Here is a 19659-nt window from a genome sequence, read left to right as displayed (position 1 = left end):
AAATACATTTAAAAAGTTGCGCCAGTTCTACTCCAATAAAATCCAAGAGTTATAAACAAAACCTTGATGAAATGTGAGGAAAACTTGAAGAAAAATTAGAGAAAGGATACGAACTTTACAATTTAAAAAAAAAAAAAACTTTAGGGAGGTGGGAGTCCTTTTCTTTCTTAGCAAGATAAGAGCTCTTAGACAAATTCAATATCAAAAGGAGAGTAAAAAAGTGAATAAATTTGGTTGTGCTTATTTATCTGCATTTAAAAATTGTGAATACCAAGTGAACATCTCTTTACAATATTTTGAAAACATCTCTCTACTTCAAATTACATACCATCCAAGAGAAATATTAACTAAAATAGACAAATAACACAAGCAACAACATGAAACGCCTAAGGCAAATGAAATGATGATAACATATAATGCAATCTTAACCACTCCATACTTCTCCATTGAACACCTTCAACCTTTGCACATTAAGATCACTACCAAATAAGTGGCTTTTTGCGACGAGTTTTTTGCCGCGGTTAAGAGTTTGGTGGCTAGATGGTGCTTGTTGCCACAACTTGTGGAAGTCGTGGAAAGAAGTTATATTTTGCTTCACCTATCTCCTTCCGTGTCCAAAGGTAACAAATGTACTCTAGCCGTGGCTTTAGGTTTGGCCTTTTGCAACAAAGAAGTTCTGGTCGCGACTTTAAGTATATATAAAGCGATAGCGGTGGCGAAAAGTTTTTTTTTTTTTTTTTTATTATTAATTTATTTTCTAAAAACTAATTAGCTCTCGCGGCTGTTTTTGTTCCTCCCCCCCCCCCCCCGTTTTGTGAAAATTTGAATCCATAACCTCAAAGGCTCAAATAACAAAAAAAGAAAAAGAAAACCATAAACCCCCTTTTATCTTCTTCACTCGGCCACTGCTTCGTTCTTCACTTTGCTAATCTCCTTCTTCCTGGTTCATTCTTTATCCTAGCTTCACAAGTATTAACTTTCTTGGCCGAACGTTTACAATTTATCTTGATTTTTAGGTCCTCTAATTTTGTATTTGCAATGGAATCAATGGATTGTGATTCTAATCTTATCTACACTATTTCTAGGCAAAAGGCATGGCTTTTAAGCTTAAAGCTTGTACTTTCTTCTTATTTAAAGGTAAAGTTTAAAATTTGTGTATTTAATTTATCTTGTTTTAGATGGATCTGTGAGTGAGGGGTCCCTATCCTTTTGTTTTGGTTTGTAGATATTTTTTGGACTTGTAAAATTGGGATGTTTAATGTAGATAGGTTTACGTCGATTGTACACAACTGTTTTTTAGATTAATGTTGGTCAGTAACTTTGAGTGATTGTATGTTTTGTTAATCTAAGGTTAACTATATATGTTTTGCATTACTTTATTGTGTTTATCATTTTATTTTGTATTGTTTGACTACAACACATAGAATTGAAAAGTTTTTACTATTAGTATGGTCAACAATATGGTCTTGGTGTTTCATTTCTTCGTCATGACTTGGTCTGTTTTTTCATGAAGACCTTGTAGGTGTCACAACAATTAGAATTGATTCTAATGTTCTATTGCATTTCTTCAGGGATAGTTCCTTCATAAGTTAATTATATGTACGTGTTGTAGCTGTTTAGTAGGGGATGGACTTGTATAAAATAACTTCATCCAAATTCCACCCCAGTTTGCTGTTAAGTTGTGGCTGAAAAATTGATACCCTGATATGTGTAAAGTTGATAATGATATCGTGTCATATCACTTTGTGGCTTTTGAACTTTTGATTGTATTGTACAACTTCCTTTTCACCTGCTAATAATTCGTTAATTCGTTAATTTTAATTAGTATCTTAAAATTTGCTTTTCCTCAGGCAGTAAAGATGGTTGTAAGAGAATTGTTGAACCACTGTGGGAAGAACATCTGCCTCTAGGAATTACATCAATAAAGTTCAGTAAACTCTCTCTTGGCAATGTGGCTCTTAAGATTGAAAGTTTATTTCAGTATGGTATTTTACCTTATGGGAGTGTACTCTGATGGATCTTATGCTTTTAGTTGCAGGACCTTGACAAGTAATCTTAAACAAGTTTATAGTTTCTTTGTTTACGTAGCTGAATGTGTAGTGAATGACAATTGCTTTTTCATATCTTCCTAGACAGGTATGAATTCCGATCTTTCTGCATTGGTTAACTTAATTGGAAGAGGAGAAAAATTCTTTTAATGCATTTTTCACAGGGCATAAATATAAATTTGTAGTGATTACACTTTTACACTGATCTTTAGCTAGTCAGGGCCTTTCCATGTTTATTTGAGCTTTTGGCTTGTGTATCTTTCATTTTATTTTCTTCTTATATGTTCTTCATCGTAATGGATTTGCTTATATAGTTACCAATTGATAATTGAGTAGTATCCTTGTGCTACGCACAAATGCTATTCTTTGTTTGCTTGGTGTATATGGGTATTTGTGTACAAGTTTGATATATGAATTGTACAGTGTTCATCTTATTCTTGTTTAAAATGTTTAGGTTAATGTTTGTGGATGATAAATGGACATTTTAATTAGTGACGACGAAAAGTCAAATACAACTAGAAAGTGTGTTCAAATACTATAATTAACTAGCCATGAATATTTTTGCACTGTCTACATCTGATACACAATCCTTTGATTGTAGGGTGTCTAATTTTGCAACTTAAGATGGCTGAAAAGCCATATCATCTGCTTGTGTTTCAGAAATCAGAAGGTAGCTAGCTAGGTACATCTTTCTTCCAACTTTAGCCACAGTGCACGTAACAGTACTGGGTCTTACCGCTGGTTTGTATGAGAGGTGCATTATTGCCAGTAGACAGTATAGAAATGGGGTGTCACACCCCAAATTTTGACAAAATCAGAAAAACAATATTTGTTCCCGACTCTTTGATTTTCGAGGTGTGATGCACTCTCAACTTCCAAAAACCCATTATCCGTTTAACTATTCCAATAATTTGAAACTAATAAAAATTTTAAATAAACAAAAGTCTTCTTCATTACAAAAATTCACAAATATGATTAAGTTACAAATTTCCTTTCAACAACTCTTTAATTATAATTACAACTGAAATACAAAAAAATATTGTCTTAATTAAAAATCTATTGCACCTCAAGGGAAAACAAAACATATCCTGAAATGAGATGCTAGCGCAAATCACAAGCAACAACCAACCTTTGTCAACACTAATCATGTCAAGACTTATCAACTGGGTTCATTTATGAACACACCCGATAAGCAAACATGCAAATTGGGTCAGCATTATAAACAATGCTAGTATAAGTAGCCCTAAAATACAAAATATACTTATACATATACATACACAATTAATAAGGCAGTTAGTTCCTCCACCGAGGCGCCTTAGCTTCCAATTCAATAATAACAAAGCATTTAGTTCCTCTACCGAGGCGCCTTAGCTTCAAACCGTACTAGATTAATTACATCTAATAATAAAAGAACAAAACTAAAACTTACTCTATACTTACACGGGTGTAAGCCTAATCACAAAATGGGTCACAACTACATCAATAATGAATGCAACCCACCCTTCTGCAAACCATTATGAACGCAACATAAATTACAATAAATTATTTATTATAGATTTAACGTACACTTTGATATATCATCACCATTATTGTTTAGAGTTTCTTCAAGTGTCCCTAGAATCACATCGTCTCTATGTTTTACCTAGTTTCCCTGACTACCACAATCGCTCCCCAAAGCCGAACATGTATATCCACATACCTCCTCTCACGTAATGAACCACTCCATGCGTAATTATCCTAACCGGGATATCGCATACTAGGTAACCCCCACACGAACGTCATTACGTGGGTACTGCCACTATTCAGCATAAAATATCGTGCGTTGCGTTCTAATTTTGCAAACAGAATAATCAAGCCACTATTCGGTTATGCCAGAAGGGTCATTCAAATTCACTGAAACTCCAGAAGGGCCAATCAAATCATATACGCCCTTCACATGGGCCAATCACATGAGTTGTGGTAGCTAGGTTCCAAGATTTTCGTTACGTAATTTATTCAGGTATCATACGTTTATATCTCATAACCATTTCACTCTATCAAGTGTATGCCAAAATACATTATTGCACTAAGCCACAATATTTAGAAATATCTCAATACATCTCATAACGACTTTCATTCTTTCACGTGCCAAATAAATTATTGCACTAAGCCACAATTCCATGGGAAATATCCACAAATATTATACTACCTCATAGTAGCATCTAACAAATATAATGATGGAGCATTTACATTTATTTCTCAAAAATATTGCATTTAATATATGTTTCAGCAAGATTTGCCAAAACACACCAGTTGAGGGTTGTGAGTAATGTTTTTTGGAGATAGTGAAGGAGATGGTGATTGGGGAAAGATGAGACTGGACTTCGGTTTTGAAGTTGCCTACGTACCCAAAGATATTGCTTGGGATCAAGTCTCGATTAATGAAGTTCGGAAAAATGACCTAACGTTGGATTTTATAGGTAGCATTGGTGATAGTTACTTCCTCGTTCTCCAATATTCCAATCGTGGGAAGAAGTTGGAGAACTGGCGGGAGAACTGTCCAATCATGGGATGAAGTTGGAGAGCTGGCGGGAAAACTGTCAGCTCGTGGGATGAAGTTGGAGAACTGGCGGGACATCTGTCAGCTCGTAGGATGAAGTTGGAGAACTGGCGGGAGAACTGTCAGCTCGTGGGATGAAGTTGGAGAACTGGCGGGAGAAATGTCAGTTCGTGGATTGAAGTTGGAGAACTGGCGGGACATCGGTCAGCTCGTGGGATGAAGTTGGAGAACTGGCGGGACATCTGTCAGCTCGTGGAATGAAGTTGAGAACTGGCGGGACATCGGTCACCGTGGGATGAAGTTGAGAACTCGCGGAGAACCGTCAGTTCGTGGATTGAAGTTGGAGAACTGGCGGGACATCGGTCAGCTCGTGGGATGAAGTTGGAGAACTGGCGGGACATCTGTCAGCTCGTGGAATGAAGTTGGAGAACTGGCGGGAGAACTGTCAGCTCGTGAAATGTAGGCTTTGAGCATGGGCTTTTTCATAGATAAGCTCTGAGCATGGGCTCTGAGCGTGGGCTTGTTTATAGTTAAGCTCTGAGCATGGGCTCTGAGCATGGGCTTGTTTATAGTTGGGCTCTGAGCGTGGGCTTGTTTATAGTTAAGCTCTGAGCATGGGCTCTGAGCGTGGGCTTGTTTATAGTTGGGCTCTGAGCGTGGGCTTGTTTATAGTTGGGCTCTGAGCATGGGCTTGTATTGAATTGGGCTTATATTGGGCCACATTTGTGGGGGCCGGAACATCGCCCTCTCTTTGTTACATGGGCAAGGCCTGTGTGGCAAAGAAGTATTAATATTTATGGTACTTGATAGGTTAGTAAATTGGTAAAAAATGATGGGATCCGGTGCATTAGTGCTGGTATGATCAAGTCCAGCGGTAATTCAGACTTCTGCGGCAATCTAAACTCGAGCGGCAATTCATGATCAAGTCCAGCGGTAATTCAAACTTCTGCGGCAATCTAAACTCGAGCGGCAATCTAAACTCGAGCGGCAATTCATGATCATTTCACATCAATTCTGAGTAGATTGTTTTTAAACCAGCGGCAATTCAAAAAAATCGCGGATGGTTCAAACTTTTTCAGCGGCAAGTCTGAGAAGAGTTCCTCGTCGGTCACCTCTCAGGATCGGCAAAAACCAAAAGATTTCTACCCATCAACTTGATCGGCACTTCTTTTAAGCGGCAATAGTATCGAAGAAGCAACAGCTCAAAGAGATCTAGCGGCATTTCAATTTGAAGGGATCGGCCGTAACAGCGGAAATTCAATCGAAGGGATCGGCAGCTCAATGGGATTGGCAAAAGTGATCGGCAAAAAGAGATAGTGATCGGCAAAAAGGATCCGCAGTTCAAAGCTTATGGGAATGATTGAAGTACACTTGTTTAGGATAATCAGTTAAGTGTTGGAGCGGCAACTTGATTATTTGTTGAGTTTGATCGGCAAATATACAAATTGATTGACCCAAAAAAAAAATTCGGTCTGCAAGAAGATAGAATGATACAATCGGCAAATTGTTCTGGAAACAAATTGGGGCAGGGATAATTGTTGGATTTCGATATTTTTTGGAATCATGTTCCATATGAACTGGCGGCAATAGTAGAAAGTTAGTGTAAAACTCACATTTTTATACCAAGTGGAGTGAAAGAGAATTATATTGAGTATGTTAAGTGGAAGTTTGTGAGTCTGTTTTTTAGCTCTGCTCTCCAAGTTCTTGCTACTCAGGCAATGTTTCGAGCTATGGGAGTTGGTTACGAACGTTCGCTTCCATCGGCTGCTGCTTTGAATTGGGTGTTGAAGGATGGACTTGGACATCTTAGTTGATGCATATATACTGCTACTTTGGCTTCGGCGTTTGACACCAATTTGAAGAGGGTCAGGTTTTCGACTTCCATAGTGTTCAGTTTGAGCATTGGTATCGAGTTGCTGACTCCATTTTTTCCGCATTACTTCTCACTACTTGCAACTGTGGCCAACATTGCGAAGCAAGTAAGTCTAGCATGCTACCTTGTGATCTAACTGTAAAACAGCGGTCGGGTTTGTCATTTCGTTCACATTTCAATAAAATTGCAAAATATTTCATCTCAATGATTTTAATAAGTTTTGTTGTTTGATAAGTTCATTTTATTCTTCCTAGAACTCATAGACAAGTCTAATATGGAAGAAAACTTGATCCCTAGCATGTATGGCTCACTTAAGAGCTCACACATGCTAGCAAGTGGAACTAAGCAATGACTTATATCTCTAAGCTCATTGCTTTGATTCCTAACTAGACACTACACCAACTATCATTTTGGGATAGGATGTAGAGCTAGTTGTTCTTCCTAATAACCTACCAAACCAACAACAATTGTTTTTCCTCACATGAGTTTTATTAACTCCCCAAACGGATATAATTCTCACTTTCGGCGAGTTTAGATCACAGATCAACATAACTAAAGTTTTATTCTAATTAACAGAAAATAAAACTGAATTAAAAAATATTTTAATTAAAAACCTGGAAATTAAATTCTTCATTACACTAGGAAAGCAGTAAACTACTCTACTCTATCGATGGAATGCTAACCATTCCATGAGAAAAACTAAAACTAGACCCTTCTATTTATAGTTGAATGGGATTATTCGTGATCGAATCTCGTAAATCTGATCCAACGACCGAGATTTGATCACTATTCAACTTTTTGACTTTAAGGAATAGTAATCACTATTTGACACTATTCAACATTATTTGACACTATTCGAACTATTCATCTTTTGACTTTACAAAAAGTTAAATAATAAAAATCTAAAATATCTACGCCGCCTTCGATGAATAGTGGCGTGCTTGGCTTTATCTCTGATTTCAAACCATATGTCCATTTTGTAAAAGCAATATACCGTTGTGTAGAGTTTTCTGCTTTCTTGATCATTTTGACAGTCATATGCTTCAATCGGAGTTAGGAGACGAAAGATGTCACCATTTGAACTTTCTACCGATTTTCGAATTTGTTAAAAGTCGGTTTGACCAAGTCTTGACCCGAACATGACTCCTTTGGCTAGTTCAAGAACTCAAGTTTGGATTCTTCAACTTGTTTCATGGTTTTCTGAGTCCATGAGCTTTGCTTTTTGGAGCTTTAAATGAGTCGATACATCAAGATTTCAAGTCCAAGCTTTATTCGGTCAGATTTCATGCTAAAACGCAGGTTCATGTATTTTATCGCCGACCGTTGAAACCTGTGAAAACATGAAAATACAATTAATTTACATTTATTAAACACATAATTGACCCAAATGTAATGTCTCTGCGGGGTTTAAAACACAATTTTGGGTACTTATCACCTTGCAACTGGTTCTGCTGTTCATCGAAGCTTTGCAGAGAAAGATAATCTTGGTGCACTTTCTGCGAAATCACAGACTCAATCAGTGTGTTTCGATAGCCTTGGTCTAGTCCTTGCTACATTCTTGAATATCCTTTGCAAGAATAACCAAAGATTGCAAGCAGGGCTGCCTCTAGTTATATACCCAGTTTTCTCTGCAATTGATTTTTTTGGGATCTATCAAGGACTCATGCATGTACAACTGCAAACTCTTAACAAAGTTTCAGCGCCTTATACGGATCTGGTATTTAGGATAGGCTTCAGATCATACTGGATACATGAATTTTGATCGGCAACTTCCTTTTTCGAAATAAAACTGATCGGCTCAAAATTCAAAGTTGAGCAGTTCAAATTGATCGGCAATATAATCGAGCAGCAATTCTTTCCAGCGGTAACTCAAAGGCCAGAATAGATTTTCTTGTTATTTTAGTGTTGAATAGGGTCGGCAAATGCTATTTTGTTGGAAGGAATTCTATAGTGTCAACGGTTTTTTTTTTTTTTTTTTTTTGAATAAAGGGATCGAAAATCTATGAAGGGCAATACAATGATATTCTACCCCTTCTATTTTGTAGCTCGAAATGTTTTTTGTTGGGCTTCTTGTCCTTCCAAATTTCTTGTTCTTTTATTGTATGAATAGGGTCTGCAAAATATTAGTGGGTTACTAATGAGCTAATTAGATATCAGGCTTGCTTTCACTAATAGGATTGGCAAAATAAAAAAAGAACTTCACATGGGCGGCAAAACATAGATCGGCAAGGAGTGATTAGCTAGATCAGTTTATTCAATTGCTATACAGTTGGTCGGCAAATAAGTTATTTGGTTTATCAAAATATTTGGAAATTGGGTATTAGACAATAGTGATTGAGCGGCAAATAATTGGATTGGCAAATAATAGAGATCGTCAAGTTCAAAAGGATAATTGCTTGCCCTTGACTGATCAATTTGGGACGAAATTTTGGGTGCATTAAATTTGGACTGATCAAAAAGGTAATTGCTTGCCCTTGACTGATCAATTTGGGAGTTTAATTTGGGGTGGTAAACAATTTGACTGATCAAGTTCAAAATTTAGGGTGTCGCCGCCCCCAGTGTAATGATAACGTAACGAGATTTAGGGTGTCACCGCCCCCATAGTGTAATGATAATATATCAAAATTTGGGGTGTCGCCGCCCCCAGTGTAATGATAACGTAACGAGATTTAGGGTGTCGCTGCCCCCATAGTGTAATGATAACAATAAAATTTGGGGTGTTGCCGCCCCCAAAGTGTAATGATAACATAATGAAATTTGGGGTGTCGCCGCCCCCATAGTGCAATGATAACGTAATGAAATTTGGGGGGTAGCCGCCCCCAAGATAATGTAATGAAATTTGGGGTGTCAATTGCCCTATAGTGTAATGATAACGTAATGAAATTTGGGGTGTCGCCGCCCCCATAGTGTAATGATAATATATCAAAATTTGGGGTGTCGCCGCCCCCAGTGTAATGATAACGTAACGAGATTTAGGGTGTCGCCGCCCCCATAGTGTAATGATAACAATAAAATTTGGGGTGTTGCCGCCCCCAAAGTGTAATGATAACATAATGAAATTTGGGGTGTCGCCGCCCCCATAGTGCAATGATAACGTAATGAAATTTTGGGGGTAGCCGCCCCCAAGATTATGTAATGAAATTTGGGGTGTCGTCGCCCCTATAGTGTAATGATAACGTAATGAAATTTGGGGTGTCGCCGCCCCCAGTGTAATGATAACGTAACAAGATTTAGGGTGTCGCCGCCCCCATAGTGTAATGATAACAATAAAATTTGGGGTGTTGCCCCCCAAGTGTAATGATAACATAATGAAATTTGGGGTGTCGCCGCCCCCATAGTGTAATGATAACGTAATGAAATTTGGGGGGTAGCCGCCCCCAAGATAATGTAATGAAATTTGGGGGGTAGCCGCCCCCAAGATAATGTAATGAAATTTGGGGTGTCGTCGCCCCTATAGTGTAATGATAACGTAATGAAATTTGGGGTGTCGCTGCCCCCATAGTATAATGATAATATATCAAAATTTGGGGTGTCGCCGCCCCCATAGTGTAATGATAACGTAATTAAATTTGGGGTGTCACTGCCCCCATAGTGTAATGATAACGTAATGAAATTTGGAGTATTGCCGCCCCCAAAGTGTAATGATAACGTAATGAAATTTGGGGTATCGCCGCCCCCAAAGTGTAATGATAATATAATGATTTAATTTAATGGTTAAAATGTATGAATATAATGAAATGTTATGAATGCTAATTTAAATGTATGCATGTATGTATGAATGACAAATGAATTATAAATGTAAAAGATATTTAAGACGCCCATGTATGAATGGAAGGTCTTTTATTTGATGACAAAGTGATACTTGTTATTGCAAGATTTTTTTTTTTTTTTTTTGTGAATCAATATGACTTTGAGGCGGCAGATTGATTGTAAGTATCAGCAATTGGTAAAGCTTCTTGTCGTGATGGTTGATCCATTCTTCGTGGAGACAACAAATATAAAAAGTTATCGACATCATCATATGGACATATCAGCATGTCGATGAGCCCTAAGATTTGGGCTACTATCGACTGTGCGAGTTCCATTATGAGGTCAAACACTCCTTGTTATATGTCGATCCCTTCTTTAGTGAGGCAACAAATAGAAAGTTATCGACATTATCATATGGACATATCAACATGTCGATCAGCCCTAAGGTTTGGGCTACTATCGACTGTGCGAGTTCCATGACAAGTCAACCACTCCTTGTTATATGTCGATCCATTCTTCAATGAGGCAACACCTAGAAGAGTTATCGACCATCATATGGACATATCAGCATGTTGATAAGCCCTAAGGTTTGGGCTACTATCAACTGTGCGAGTTCCATGACAAGTCAACCACTCCTTGTTATATGCCAATCCATTCTTCAGTGAGGCAACAAATAGAAGGGTTATTGACCATCATATGGACAGATCATCATGTTGATAAGCCCTAAGGTTTGGGCTACTATCAACTGTGCGAGTTCCATGACAAGTCAACCACTCCTTATTATATGCCGATCCATTCTTTAGTGAGGCTACAAATAGAATGCTATCGACATCATCATATGGAACAGATCAGCCACGTCGATGAGCCCTAAGGTTTGGGCTACTATCAACTGTGCGAGTTCCATGACGAGGTCAACTACTGTCCTTGTTGTATACCAATTTCTCGTAGTTATATCTTGATGATCGAACTAAATATGAATTGATGGTCGGAAAGTTTTTTTTTTTTTTTTTTTTTTTAAGGTACGTAAAATTAGATATTGCAAATTGGCAATGAAAAAGACCGAGCCAATTATGAAGATCGGTTATTTCTTCACCTAGGGTGAACATTTGGAGTATATGGATGGAAGGTTAGGATCAAATTTTTTTTTGTGGTCCTCTGTAAGTGAGTCACCATTTACAGAACTACTATTGTCAACTGACATGTAATCTAAACATGCATTGGTCGACAATGAGCTTGAGGGTTGGGACCACGACTTGTAGAGGGACCTTTCAGAGAGGTTGAGCTACTAAAGCATGGTAAGTGCATTCAAATAATTTCTTCTAGGAGAGAGCCGATCTCTTATAGCCTTTTGGCTAGGATTGGCTACACCAACATTGCTTTTATTCATATCTTTGATGAGTTGTCTACCCCTCCATGAGTGTTCGACAGTAAAGTTAGCAGAAGGGTTTTTGAACTCACTCACGATCACACTTGAAACTATGCGTCTTCATATTGTAGTTTTGTTTGCTTCCCTTAATCACATGATTCTTTTTGGTGTGTGAGGAAGTGCTTTGATTATGCAGTTACTTCGCCCGACAGCTATACATGTATCTGTTTCTTCAATTTTCGGAGACAACAGTCGACTTGAGTTGTTGTATCTGCAATATGAATACTCACTCTCTCAATCGCAGATAGCTGAGAACCATCGGACTTGGAAAGGGAATTCTCATTCGCAAAACTTGAATGTTGAACTTGAGCGGCAAGAGGAGAGCCTTCACAGTTGTTTGTTCTTTGTGAAGCTATTGACGCAACTTTTGTGGTTGAGAGTATCCCCACGACGGGCTTCCAAATATGTTTCAAAGAAGATTTGCCAAAACACACCAAGGGTTGTGAGTAATGTTTTTGGAGATGGTGAAGGAGATGGTGATTGGGGAAAGATGAGACCGACTTCGGTTTTGAAGTTGCCTACGCATCCAAAGATATTGCTTGGGATCAAGTCTCGATTAAATGAAGTTCGGAAAAATGACGAACGTTGGATTTTATAGGTAGCATTGGTGATAGTTACTTCCTCGCTCTCCAATATTCCAATCGTGGGAAGAAGTTGAGAACTGGCGGAGAACCGGCCCAATCATGGGATGAAGTTGGAGAGTCGGGCGGAAAAACTGTCGGCTCGTCGTGGGATGAAGTTGAGAACCGGCGGGACATCCGCCACCGTAGGGATGAAGTTGAGAATTGGCGGAGAACTGGCCAGCGTGGGATGAAGTTGGAGAACTGGGGAGAAATGTCGGTTCGTGGATTGAAGTTGGAGAACCGGCGGGACATCGGTCACTTCGTGGGATGAAGTTGAGAACCGGCGGGACATCCGGCTTCGTGGAATGAAGTTGAGAACTGGCGGGACATCGGGTCACTCGTGGGATGAAGTTGAGAATCGGGCGGAGAACTGCCGGTTCGTGGATTGAAGTTGAGAACCGACGGACATCGGGTCGGCTCGTGGGATGAAGTTGAGAACCGGGGGACATTTGTCACTCGTGGAATGAAGTTGGAGAATCGGGGGAGAACCGCCACCGCGGAAATGTAGGCTTTGAGCATGGGCTTTTTCATAGATAAGCTCTGAGCATGGGCTCTGAGCGTGGGCTTGTTTATAGTTAAGCTCTGAGCATGGGCTCTGAAAGCATGGGCTTGTTTATAGTTGGGCTCGGCGGCGGGGCTTGTTTATAGTTAAGCTCGAAAGCATGGGCTCTGAGCGTGGGCTTGTTTATAGTTGGGCTCTGAGCGTGGGCTTGTTTATAGTTGGGCTCTGAGCATGGGCTTGTATTGAATTGGGCTTATATTGGGCCACATTTGTGGGGGCCGGAACAATATATATCCTAACATATGATATCATTTAACTAAACAACAATTTTCCCATACCACATAACATTTTTATAGCGTTTTAGGAATATTATGTCTCCTAAAATTTCTATCTCGTCACGTGTCAATAAATACACAATATCAACGTCAAATTTTTCTTTGATAATGACAAACCAATTTATACATGCTTTCACAATATTCTATCATTAGATTTGTCCATACAAATGTTAACAAGTAACGTAATTAACAGTCAATAGTTCACAATCAAGGTCCAAAACAAAGTCCAGGAGTCTAAACATTTAAAGACTCAACTGACCCATCTTAAATTATATGGACATGCCCAAAAATAAAAACATAAACTGACCCAAACAAAAACCAACTTAGGTCTGGCCTAAAGAATACTAATTAGTTTTGGCCCAACTAAACAAAACTAAAATCTGGCCCAAAGAAAACAAACAAATTGGTACGACCCACAAACCACTAAAATGAAATTGGCCCAACCAAACAAAAATGAGTTGTTCGGGCCCAAGCCCAACTAAGGTCGTCTTCCTCACCTGGTGAGCAGCTCTCCTCCACCACCAGCCACCACTCGTCCTCCCCTCTTAACCCACCGATTTTTCTCCTTCTGAAAACTCCTACAACTTTGACAGAAGCAAAAACCTAAAATCATTAAATCAAAACTCTTCATCAAACTAGATTTGAAATTCTCGACCTCCATTAATGCCCCTTTAGGAGCTTCAACAGCCCCCAACCAAATGCCAAATCACATACCCAACACTTCACAACAACAACCAAGCATAAATCAATCCTAACCACAGTAATAAGAGTTCAAACCATAACAATCAAGACAGGCGACGCCATTAACAACCTGTTTCACAGCTTCGATAGCCCCCACCCAATCAACCAACAACCAATATCAATCCCTTACTCCCCCGACATCAACCAACAACCCAAAACAACAACAATATAAACATACCACAGGTTCAAATCATATACAGAACGATATACAGTACAATTTCTTTCTTTATTGGGCTTTCACTGCCATTAACGGCCCATAAAGCTTCGACAGTTAAATTCCAATTTTAGAGTTTCAACAGAGTTTAACAATGCCACAGGATGCAGAATAATAATAGGAGAATGAGCACTAAAAAAAATGGGCGAAAACCTTGGACAGATATTAAAATTGTCTGTATACACAAAACTGTGAAACTATAGATTTGATGAAATATCAACATAACTACTCACCTTCGTATTCCTACAGAAAAAGTGTATATAGAAAATCACGCGAGAAAGCAAATTCCAAGCTAGCTAGAAGACGCACGAATCCGCCTCTTCTCCTTCTTCTTTCTTTTAGTTAAAATAGTTTAATTCTTAAGAAAACCTTGTTTTTCTGAAAACCCTGAATTTATGATAAATCCTTCCATTCTTAAGAATTTATATATTGTTTAACATTTTAGAAACTCCTATTTTACCAAATATTTCTATTCCTAATATAGAATATTATTTTCTATTAAAAATATTCTATCTATTACATACCTTATATTAACATCTCTTTTGAAAACTTTCCAACTATTAAAAATCTTTACACAAAAATTCAAAATACTTGTTTTCCCTCTTTTCTATTTTCTATCAAAAAGTCAAGCCCACATTTACTAGACCGTTGACCCATAAATAAATATTAAATTCTGAAATGTTAAATATTGTTATAAAATAATGTAAAAATAAATTAGGGTCCTACATGGGGGTTGCAATATCTTGGAATGCAACAGCCCTGCTGGAGTAGTCTTGACTTATCGTCTGTTACTAGCTACACCTCACCTGTCTTTGTTGAAGGACCTTCTTAGAAAGGTTTTGCTAACTTTGCCCTTGACTTTCTAATGGGTGGTGTCTCTGCCGCTGGAGCTGCCCCATTGAACATGTGAAGCTTTTGATCCAAAACTAGGATGAGATGATCAAGTCAGGGTATCTCTCTACGCCATACAAGGGTGTTGCGGAATGCTTCAACAGAATAATCAAGGAAGAAAGAGTTGGGTCATTATGGAGAGGAAACACTTCAAATGTGATTCATTAGTCATTACTTCCCTACTCAGGTGAAATTTCTTTTCTTGTCATAATTGAAGTAACATCAACAAAGTTATTTTATATCTTGGGTGTTTGCATACTAACAAAGTTTCTGTAATTTCCACTAGGCCTTGAACTTTGCATTTAAGGATTACTTCAAGAAAGACCGAGATAGATGGCTACTGGAAATGGTTTCTTGTTTCCTAGTACATTTTTTTTTCTTTGTTCCAAGTTATTATTTGTTTGATCAAGTGATATTTTGTACTCGACGAAGCCATATTCGATTCAATTGAAAATGTGGGATCTCATTGTTAAAATTATTTTGAAGTACCTTATATATTGTTTTTGGTCAGTTTATGTTTCCCCCAAAAAATAAAAATAAAAATAAAAATAAAATAATGCACTTTTTTAGCAGCGGTCAAGTCGTGGCGAAAGGGTTATCCAATATTCCAATATGAATGCTTTTATTAGCTTTTTGTGACGGAATGACCGTGGCAAAAAGTTTTTTCCAATAAAAATAATAACAATGTATTAAATGTATTAAATGGGGAAATACATTTTGCAGCGAAAACTTCTGTGGCAAGAAGTGCAACATTTAGCAGCGCCCATATTAGCCGTGGCAAAAAACTTCTTTCCACACCCTATATTGCCACCGGTGTGGCTAAACATTTTTCCGCGGCAAAACACATTTTGCCACGAATTTTGGACTTTTAGCCACCACAAATGGCCGTGACAAAAAATCATATTTTTAGTAGTGTAGTCAAATGAGATAAAGAGCGTTTTGCAGATAACCACTGTAACAACATACATGGCTCAGAGTGGACATTTTGTATGACAGGGAAATTCAATAGCCACAGTGGACATCAGTTTGTGAACATTTTGTATGAAAGGGACCTGTATTTTGATTTCAACAATAGCAAGTTCACTCCCTTTAGGCCTTTTGTCGGCAAAACCATGGAGTTAAAATGGCAATACAAAGCAGAAAAATATAGCTCCTAGATATAGCGTGCCTTCGACACGATGCCCTTAGCAAGCTGTAGGACATATTTACTCTGATTCTCAAAAAAAAAAACAATGACATATTTACTATTGATATGGTGAATCAAAGTATTCTATCAACACGATGCCCTTTCACTATAGGACATGTTTACTCTGATTCTTGAAAAAATAAATGACATTTTTACCTTTGATATGGTGAGAATCAAATTATTCTATTAAAAGCACTTAGAGGATTACAATGGTAAACTAATCCCAATAACCTGTTAATATTAGTCATAGTGAGGTCCTTTGATACACTTTATTAGTACATTGAAACAAAATCTCATTGTGGACATCGGGGAAGCTGGGTATCAACCACGTCTACTGTTTCATCACACATTTGGACATAAAGCTTTTCCTTTTCAATCTAGTGTGCATTACAAAAGTCAATAATAACTCTAACCCCTCCAAAAACAGCAGCAGCTCCCATCCTACTTGCAAATATAGAAAGTGTTGAATTAAAGCGATAAAAGGGTAATTTTTCCAAAAGCACAAACTGATTAACATAGATCAAGAGAGTTGAGAAAATATTAAGAAATCTAAATGCTTAGACTTGAATCCAAAGCGGGCAGTCTTGCCTCGGTGTTTCATCTCATACAAAATTTATACTCAAATGTACGTGTACCTAAGGTGGAGCTCCTACTTTGTGTATACCCCAAACTAACTAAACATGCTAAAAAATTAAGATCACACCTAGATTGGACTTTTTGCATTGCATTATCTGAATAACCCAATTACATAATAATATATATATAGTTTGTTACTCAGGTTGCTAATACAAAGGCAACCAACTATGGTAAGTCAGCATACTCCTCATTTGAGTTCCTAAATATTAATTGATGTGATGGTTGTTATCTGCAGTCTGTGTTATCATGTCGGGGTTCTATATCAAGTACAAAGACATTATACACTAAGAATGATAATCTAACCGTAACAAATACAATGACCTTGACAATATTGCCGAAGTTGCTTATTCCTCTAAGTTATTACTGCCACCGATATTCTAACTAAGGAAACCACACATTAGTGCATCAATGCTAAATAATCTACAATTAAATTGATGCCAACATGGATTCCAAATCTCAAATAACCATAAAAAAAAATGGCATTAGAATGAAGTTCATGCTTTCTTCACCACTCGCTAGATCAATAGACAGATTCAAGTTCTTCTTATTAGCAAGTTTGTGTATAATAAAAAAAATTGAAACATGAAAGTTTTATGCATTCAATTTGTTCCACTACTACTGCATAAGAAATGCTAATAAAAAACATACAATAAGAATGGATTATTAGAACGTAGCCACGATACCATTCTAGTACAAATTCACATTATGAAGGAGAAAATCTCAAAAATACGCAAAGGCAATATGAACTATCATTAACTGAACAGGAATGCCTTTCAGCTCAATAAAAAAAAAAAGGAATGCGCGCGTTTCAAAACAAATCCTATGTAAATCAGATTTTAAATGACACCTTAGTGTAAATTCTCAACATGATATGGAACCACTAAGATGAATAAAAAGAAAATACATGCCAAAGGGTCATATTTGATAACTTAGTTCTTATTATGTAGTCAAGAATCAAACGAAAAAATAATTTTTTTTTTAATGGATAAAAATAAATTGTTGGGGTTCATACCTCCAAGTTACATATGTTGCAGATCACACTCCAATCGATTGCATGCTTTGTAGTTCAATCCTCTTCATTTTGTTTAGTTTTACAAAATTGTAAATTAGATACTGAGCAAATAAAATAAACTAAACTAAAAAACTAAATGTTAGTGGAATTATATGGTAAAGCATCACATGTTAGTGTTTTTTCCCTTGAACTTTTTTGCTTCTTCCTTGCAGATGCCATAGTTACAAACTTACAATGGTAAATGCCTAAATGGGGATACTATGAACACAATAAGACGAAAGAAACAAAAACAATAAATGAAAACCTTGACGTTAGATTGTCTTATTTGATTTTTTTTCCTCCTTTTTATACACCATTTTGAGTAAATGGATATTAAATCCTACAATGCATTGCCAACTTTAAATTGAGTAATATGAAGAATCAACAAATGGAGTTTGTAGCAGCTTACCTAGTGGTTAGCCAACTTGGAGCTTGTAATCAATCTTAACTGTGTTAAGATCTATTCCACACATGGTATTGCCACAGTATAAGCTAACAAAAATTGGATGGCCTCTTAAGCTTATCAATAGTTTCTACACAATGCAATACTCGTATAAATATCAAAACACAACGACAAAGAAAATAGAAAAACACAATACGCATCGTACACACTTTTATATCAAAGGAAGAGAATGGGTTACAGTACGTAGGCGACTAAAGTGATGCATGTTAAACTCGAGACCAAAGCCTGTTAATAGGTAGAAGTAAGAAAAAAAAATATAATAACTATAATAAGAATCTCGTCTACAATGCAATCTCCAAGAGCTTACTTACACTAATTAAACCTTAAGAAAATGCACACTGAAGGAAGGTCAAGGGAATACAACTTGGAATTCAATCATTGACTTGTAATAATCGTTGCGAGAAATAAAAACATTCCCAAAAGGTTTCCTGTATAGGACATTACCAATCCATAGATTCGCACTACAACCATTCCATGTGTTCAAATACCATGTAAACCATGTCAGTGACGACTACACATGTAAAATCTAAAATGAGCCATTACGATGTTGGTCGAAAAAGAGTCTTAGTATCACATATCTATACTGATCTATAGTATCATAAATCTCCACAAATGATCCTTAAGATATATTGGTTTATGTTTGGTTTATGTTAGTCTAAAATTATCCTTAAGATCAAGTTTGATCCAATCTGGTTTGATCTTAAATTATTGTTCTTCAAAAACAACCGTCTTGCTAATGTCCGCATGGGGTTATGTGACTTGTATCAGTGGTAGAAATCCAAATGTGCTAAAGACAATAAACGTATTCCATATACCATTGAAGATAATATGGTATATGTCGAGGTATTGATATAGTATGAATTAAGGATGTGTTATAGGAACTCATTGCTTTAAAATATTTCATAAATGTATACAACCAATTGTTCTTTTTTTTTTTTTTCAAAGTAGTAATAAATCCTAATTGACATAAAGTATTGCTCTGAAAAATACCCATAAGAGATTTTACCTTGTTACTCTGAAAAATGCCCAAACAAATAGCACTCATAGTTATATGGAATCTACAAAATAGGTGTAAACTGATCAGATGAGATATGGAACTATGATCGTTTAACAACTGTACAACATGCCCGAAATTATTATATAGCTCAACCTTAGATTGAATTTCTTCATAGCAACAATTGTTCTCATTTGAAATTAATAAAAAAGAATTTCATCAATTAAAATAAAAGTACATTCTCAAACTATAATCTTGACAAAATCCATGCTGATCCACTACATATGTAGTAAGCTTTTAATTCCAAAATGATTTGCGAAAAAATCTAGCAAAATTTAGGTAATCAAATTTTGTTCGTCACAATTGGTGATCCATATTAAGCTTCAA

General features: G+C 37.0%; 1 pseudogene; it reads left to right on the top strand.

Moving 5' to 3' along the window:
- The first annotated feature begins 5416 nt into the window (after window positions 1–5416).
- On the top strand, window positions 5417–8901 carry LOC147504066 (protein root UVB sensitive 4-like; annotated as a pseudogene).
- The last annotated feature ends 10758 nt before the right edge of the window (window positions 8902–19659 follow it).

This window comes from Coptis chinensis, chromosome 4 (assembly GCF_015680905.1).
Source record: "Coptis chinensis isolate HL-2020 chromosome 4, ASM1568090v1, whole genome shotgun sequence".
In the NCBI taxonomy this organism is placed as follows: Eukaryota; Viridiplantae; Streptophyta; class Magnoliopsida; order Ranunculales; family Ranunculaceae; genus Coptis; species Coptis chinensis.
Note: the sequence above shows the minus strand (reverse complement) of the source record. Positions and strands in the feature narration are given on the sequence as shown.